Here is a 6,630-nt window from a genome sequence, read left to right as displayed (position 1 = left end):
GGGTCTGAGTGGTGTACCGAGGAGAAGAATCTGTATTTTTCTGACAGGCTGCTCTTGGCCTGAGAGGAGATGGTGATTCGTGGAGAGAGTATGGGAACAGACGGGGCTTAGGGAGGTCAGAGAACCCCAGTCCTTTACATGAAGGTTGGCTTGGACACTCTAGGGGCTCAGTCATGGCGACTCCTGTCTCCTGACTGGAGAGTACTGGCTTGGCGCATCTGTGAATGGCAGGGTTTATCCCTAGAAGGAGCATCAGGACAAGGGAAGGAGATTTTGCAGTTGGGAGTGTGGGGGTCAGAGATTTCTGAGCTCTGAAACTGTTTCAGCTGCATTAGAAACTAGGGAGTGGGGCTGGGTAGTAAACGTGCTTGGCATGCAAGCAGAAGATCTGAGTTCCAACCCCAGAACCCTCTTTAAAAACGGACACTGTTTCCCTGGTGGTGGTGGTGCATGCCTTTAATCCCAGCACTTGGGAGGCAAAGGAAGGTGGATGTCTGTGAGTTCGAGGCCAGCCTGGTCTATAGAGCGAGTTCCAGGACCGCCAGGGCTACCCTTTCTCTAAAATCCAAACCAAACCAACAAAGACAGCAGTGTCACACACATAAAATTCCCATCGAGGTTTGGGGTCGAAAGAGGAGGATCGTGGGGCTCGCTGGTCACCAGCTGAGCTCCTGGTTCACTGAGAGACCTGGTCTCAAGGGAGTAAGTGGAGAGGGATAGAGAGGGGGTCCAGTCGTCCCCTGGTCTCCATGCCCATACACAGAATCAAACACATTCACACACCACCACCACCACCACCACTACCACCACATACACAGAAATAATATAAAAACTAAACAAATGTTCAGAGGAGTTGTATTCAGTCTCTGGACTCAGAGTGCCATAGGGCCCACATGAGCTCACAGCCCAGATGGCACTAGTCACTGAGACTCGGGAGAAAGGATGATTTGGGTTAGGTGAGGAGACTGTGTGTGGAGCCCCTGTCAGACTACTGCTCTTGTCACCCTCTCCGGAATCTCTGCTTCTGTGATCCAGCATCCCTGCTGTGAGCCCTTTCACAGCCAGATCTCAGACCACAGGAATTCAGCCAGTGTGAGCCAGGGCCAACAGAGCAGGAAGACGTGGGTTCTCACGCCAGACACAGTCCTTCATACAGAAGGAGCCCAGCCTACAGATTTAGGGGTGGGGTTCTGACATCCTCTTCATGCCTATAGGGTGGGAGGGGACGTGTGGGAACGAAGACTTTATAAGGCCAGGGAGACTCAGCTCCCAGTTTACCACCTATCCCTCCACACCCTCCACCATGCGGCTCCTGCTTTTGTGCCTCATCCTGTGTGTGGAGGAAGACGGTGAGAAGCTGAGGGAGGGTACACCGGCAGGGGATAGGACCAGACACCTCTGCCTTCTACCCCTTGAGCCCAGCTCCACCTTCCAACCCACAGCCTGTTTTAGATCAGGGACTAGGCTCCTTATTTCTTGGGGTGCCACCCTGACACCTTATCTCTACCCCTCCATGATGCACAGATCTTCCCACTCCTTTTGTTCCTGAATCCACCCTGAAACCCTGGATTTCTCTTTGTCTTAGTCCACTCCCTAAGGAGCAAATCCTGGGTCTTCGCTGTCTGTCACTGAGGGAATCCTCCACTGGAGGCCACCTTAGCCCAACCAAGACATTACCGCCACCCTGTGCCCCCAACCTTGATTTCTGTCCCCAGCCTATGCCACTGGGGATACAGGTCCCATGACACATCCTGTTTCGTCACGTAGATAAAGAGATCTAGTCAGAGACCACAAATAGCCCCCCACCTCCTGCGATCTGAAATTGGGGTTCTGGAGTTTTCTCCTTATTCTGTCTCCGCCTGAACTTCCATCAGTGGGGTGGGGATGGTTGAAGCCTGGGCTCTTTTAGAACTGCTTTCTGGGGCCACATCCTTCCCAGTCTGCTTCCTCAACACTACTCAGGATTCTCTCCCAAAAAGCAGACATCAGCCATGCGAGCCTATCTCCATTTCAGGAACTCCTTGTCCCTGGGGACCCACGGCCTTCACCCTCACTTGCCCTGTACCCCTGCTCACCCCAAACTCCCTGGAGCCCATGCAGCTCCAGACACTGATGTCATCTGTTGTCTCCCAGTCTGCTGAGGTCAGCTTCGTGCTCAGGGCAGAATATCTGTCTGCCCAGGGCCATCTGCCTCCCACACACCAGTTCATTCTAGCACCTTAATCCTGACCCCGTGCCCTCAGTCCTGGTCCTCTCCCACGTCCCTTCCCAGTCCCTTTTCCATGCCAACCCTGGGCTCTACCCAGCACTCTTTCCACAGGTTCCAGGTCCCTCACTGAGTCCAGGATCATCGAAGGCTGGGAGGGTGAGAGACATTGGCAACCCTGGCAGGTGGCTGTGTTTCATGGTGTGCACCCCCAGTGGGTGCTCATAGCGGCCCACTGCATCAGCTGGTAGGATGGGCTGGGATGTGGCTGTGGCCAGAGCCTGGCATGCTAGAGACCCTGGGATCCATCTCCCAAACACATTAGTAGAAGAAGAGCAGTGGTGGGGGCTTCTATTCTTTAAAGAAGAACATGCCACCCTCCTCTTTGGATGGCCTTGTGAGAGGTCTTGTGAGGGATCTGAGGGATGAAGGATGGTCCAGGAGGCCTGTGGCAGCAGAGCTGGGACTGGCCCACCACCACCCATGACCACCTGGGTCTGTCCCTGGGTCTCTCTGGGTTTCCTGTCTCACTGCCCTTTGGCATACTGTTCTCTGTTGACTACGTGGGATCGTGTTTGGGTTTTGGTCTCTCCTCCTTCCCTGGCTCCATGTCTGTGTGTCTCCTCTATCTGTCCTCCTCTGGGTGTCTCTTTCTGCCATCAAGTGTCTCCCCCTCCAGATCTCTGGGTCTGGGTCTCACTCTCCCCCTCCCCTCTGCTGGCCACACTGGAGAATAGGCCTAAGTGGAATCTAGTAGACCGGAAGGTGTCCCCAGCGCGCACTGTGAGAGAAGTCCTCAGTTTCCCCAGACCAACCTGGCACTGGAGGACCCTGTCCACTGTGGGGACACAAAGAGCGAGGTTGGGGTGAGCTATGTCTGGGCCAGTACGAAGTGTGGGCCGGGTGCTGATCAGAAACGGGTCAGACCTGGAGTTGTGGCAACACCCCACGGACCAGGGAAGTTCTGGCCAGCCCTGGTGCAGCTGGGTGGCTCTCAGGTCCTTTCCCTCTCTGTTCCAGTTCTCATTCTCTCTTTACTCCCTGCCTCCCTTACTACTTTGTCTGTTTTTCTCTGCCTCTCGTCTGTCCCCAATCACTTCCTCTCTTCTCACCCCATGTCCTCGCAGCTCCCCACGTGTTTTCCCTTCTCACTCTTCTCTGCCCCTTTCCTCCTACACCTCTTTAGCTCTCTTGTTTTAATCACATGTGTGTGGTGTATGTGTGTGTGCTGTTGGTGTGTATGCGTGAGTGTGCATCTGTATGTGAGGGCCAAAGGCAGGTGTCAGCTGACTCCCTCTCTCGCTCTCCGGCTTATGCTTCTTAACCTTTTTTATCGCATTTATTTGTTTTGTGTGTGTGAGTGTGTGTATGTGTGAGCATACATGTCGTTGCACACAACTGGAGGTCATAAGACAGCCCACGGTCATCAGTTCCCTCCCTCCACCACGTGGGTCCTGGGATTGAACTCAGATCATGGGGCTTGGCTGCAAGGACAGCTGAGCTGTCTCACTGGCCCATCTTTTTAAGTTGCCTTAACAAAAAAAAAATTGTATATGAGTGTTTCGCCTGTATGTATTTCTGTATGTCTGTGCACCACGTATGTACCTGGTGTCTGAAGACCTGAAGATGACCTGGAACTAGAGTTACAGACAGTTGTGAGCCACCATGTTAGTGCTGGGAATCAAACCCAGATCTTCTGGAAGAGCAGCCAGTGCTTTTAACCATGAAGCCATCACCTCTCCTTCCATCCTCCATGTCTGCTTTTTTTTCAATAGAAGCGCAAGCATTCAGCATGGCTGACTGTCAGGCAGCTCTAGGGATCATCCTGTGTCTGTCCTCAGCACAAGAATGCAGGCATCTGCCACTCAGTCTGATTTTCACGTAGGTTTTGATGGTCCAAAGTCAGGTCCTCGCGCTAGTGCAGTGAGCACTTCACCCTCCCCCTGCCCCCAGGCTATTTCCAGAGCCTGGAGGCTCTGTCCTTCCCTGTGTGTCTGCCTTTCAATCTCTCCCCTTCCAGCACTTTCTTGTTGTCTCTGTCCACTCTCTCCTTTCCCATCCCTTTCTCCTTTCTTCCTCTATTTTGCCCAGGTTCCCTGGCCCCCTCCTTCTGCCTCATTCTTGCTTCCTCCCTAGCATCAGCCTGGCAGGGCTGGGTCATCAGCCTGTATGACAATGAAGACACTGGTCAGTGTGTCCCTGTCAGCCATTCCATCCACCCCCCACTCTACAACATGAGCCTCCTAAAGACCAGATCTCTCAGTCCCAACGATGACAACAGCCACGACCCACTGTTGCAGCTGAGTGAGCCAGTCAACATCACAGAGTCCTGAGGGCGCTGAGCCTGTCCACTGAGGAGTCTGAGCTGGGAAGCCTCTGCCTGGCATCTGGCTGGGGCAGCATCAGGCCAGATGAGTGTATGCCTGTGTCAGTCCCCTCAGCCTGGAGCAGGAGGCACAGTTCTGGAAGAGATTGGGCTGCCAGGCTGCTGTGCACCTGCCATGGCTGTGTTCTCTTGGCCTGCAGCTATGAATGCAGGGGTGCTGCAGAGTGTGGACCTCTGCCTCACGTCCAATGATGCTCTGTAAGGCAGCTAATTTGCAGACAGTGACAGAAGTCATGCTGTGTGCTGGGCAATGGGAAGGCGGCAAAGATACTTGCATGGTAAGCGGTCCCCTTTGCTAGGCTCTGAGAGGACAAGAGTAAAGGAACCCTATTCTAGGCTGAGCCCCAGCCAGCACCTCCCCATCAGCTCTCCAGAGTGTCACCCCTCTGCTTCAGTCCTGTCCCTCCCTCCCCAAGGCACAGTCTTCTACATGCAGGGATCTCACCTATGAACACCTTTTCTAAGGTATCTCCCAGGTGCCTGTGACCACCTTGGGCAGTCAACAGTGAGCAGAGAGAAGCCCCTCCCACACAGAGCACCAAGAGGGGTGGGATGTTGCATTGCTCCTTCTGGGGCAGCTGTTTCTACTCACAAACAGAGAAGACACACACTGTTCCACCCCTCTTGGTGAGTTCACGAGCTAGTGGGATTAGCCTCTGGGAGCATGAGTCTATCAAAGGCAACTGTATCACCAAAAGGCCTGCCCCCAGCATAGGTGATGACTCAGGAGTCCCCTGCAGAACTTCGAGCAGTTCCACCAAAAAGCCTACCCTCTGAGGGGCCTCCTGAATCCCCATGCTCACTTCAGGAAGGGGGTGTTGATGTGGAGAACATAGCTCCACAAAGAGGGGCAGCCATGAACAGGAAGCATAACTCAGACACGATGGGGTAGGATATCACAAGGTAGTGGAGCCATGGGCAGACACAAGACCTGGGACAGCAGGAGGGACACCTGTGCTAGGAGGGGGTGTTGTGTACAAGGTGAGATGAGGCAATGCCTGTAGGGGGGTACCCTATAGTATCAGGGGTGGGGCAGAGGGGAAAGCAAGTGCCAGGTCCCAGAGGGAGAGGAACAGCCTGGGGGCTTGTGACTAGGTAAATGTCAGCAGACAGAGTGTGAACAGGAATAAGAGCAGGCAGGGGCTCGCTTCCTGCAGGGTCTCATTTGAACCACAGAGCAGGGAAACACTGACTCTGCTCACAGGCGCCCTCTGGTGTCCGTGGACTCAGGCTGCAGGAAGGCAGACGTGGAAGGGAGTATCTGTGTCAGGGTTGAGCTGGGTGGAGACTCCAAGTCTTACCCTCAGCTGGTCTCACCCTACCGTCTTCCTTACAGGCTTTTGCCTCATCTCTCTTACTGTATTGCCTCCACGCAGGCCTTCTAATGTCAGAGCTGGCCTTTCCCTGGCCCTGCTTAACAGCTCTCTCTCTCCGTGTCTCCCCATTGCCTTGGCCAGGGGTGTCTATTCTAAGAAAAGTTCAAGGGAAGGGGGCTATCAAGTGACCCCGGGGTGGAAGTGTTGCCTCTTCCTGGGGCCCTACCTTCTGACCCCTACTGATATGAGGACCCTCCTCGCTTCCTCAGGGGTCCGGGTTACATCCCCTCTGGAATGCTATACTGCTTTTTTCTGGAAGGCTTAGCCGGGAGGTGGCGGTCATGTGCAAGAGATAAGGCACCCCAGACAGAAAGTAGGGTGTCTTCTCTCACTCCACCCCACTCTTCTTCCCTTAGGGAGACTCTGGGGGCCCACTCATCTGTGATGGGGTGCTAAGGGTGGTAACCCCTGTGCCTGGCCTGGGCACCTAGCATGTTCACCGAGCTGAAGCTATACGAGACATGGATTGAGGTCACCACGGGGAACAACCCATGACGTCCCTGTACCTTCCTTAGTAAACTGACATCCACCCCCTTACGTTCTGCCCTGTCCCTCTTTTCTGGGCTCTAGGTACCTTGGGGTCTAGGACTCAGCCGGCAGAACCCAAACCCTCCTGAACCTCCGGACTCGGGTGCTGGGTATGGATTCATGCCTTTAGCGGG

The 6,630-nt window shown here is 54.4% G+C and overlaps 1 pseudogene; it reads left to right on the top strand.

Annotated features, from left to right (window-relative positions):
* Positions 1 to 1,303: 1,303 nt before the first annotated feature.
* Positions 1,304 to 6,399, top strand: LOC130865133 (kallikrein-2-like; annotated as a pseudogene).
* Positions 6,400 to 6,630: the final 231 nt, after the last annotated feature.

This window comes from Chionomys nivalis, chromosome 23, assembly GCF_950005125.1.
Source record: "Chionomys nivalis chromosome 23, mChiNiv1.1, whole genome shotgun sequence".
NCBI classification, from domain to species: Eukaryota; Metazoa; Chordata; class Mammalia; order Rodentia; family Cricetidae; genus Chionomys; species Chionomys nivalis.
The sequence above is the reverse complement of the archived record's forward strand: the minus strand, read 5'-3'. Positions and strand labels throughout refer to the sequence as shown.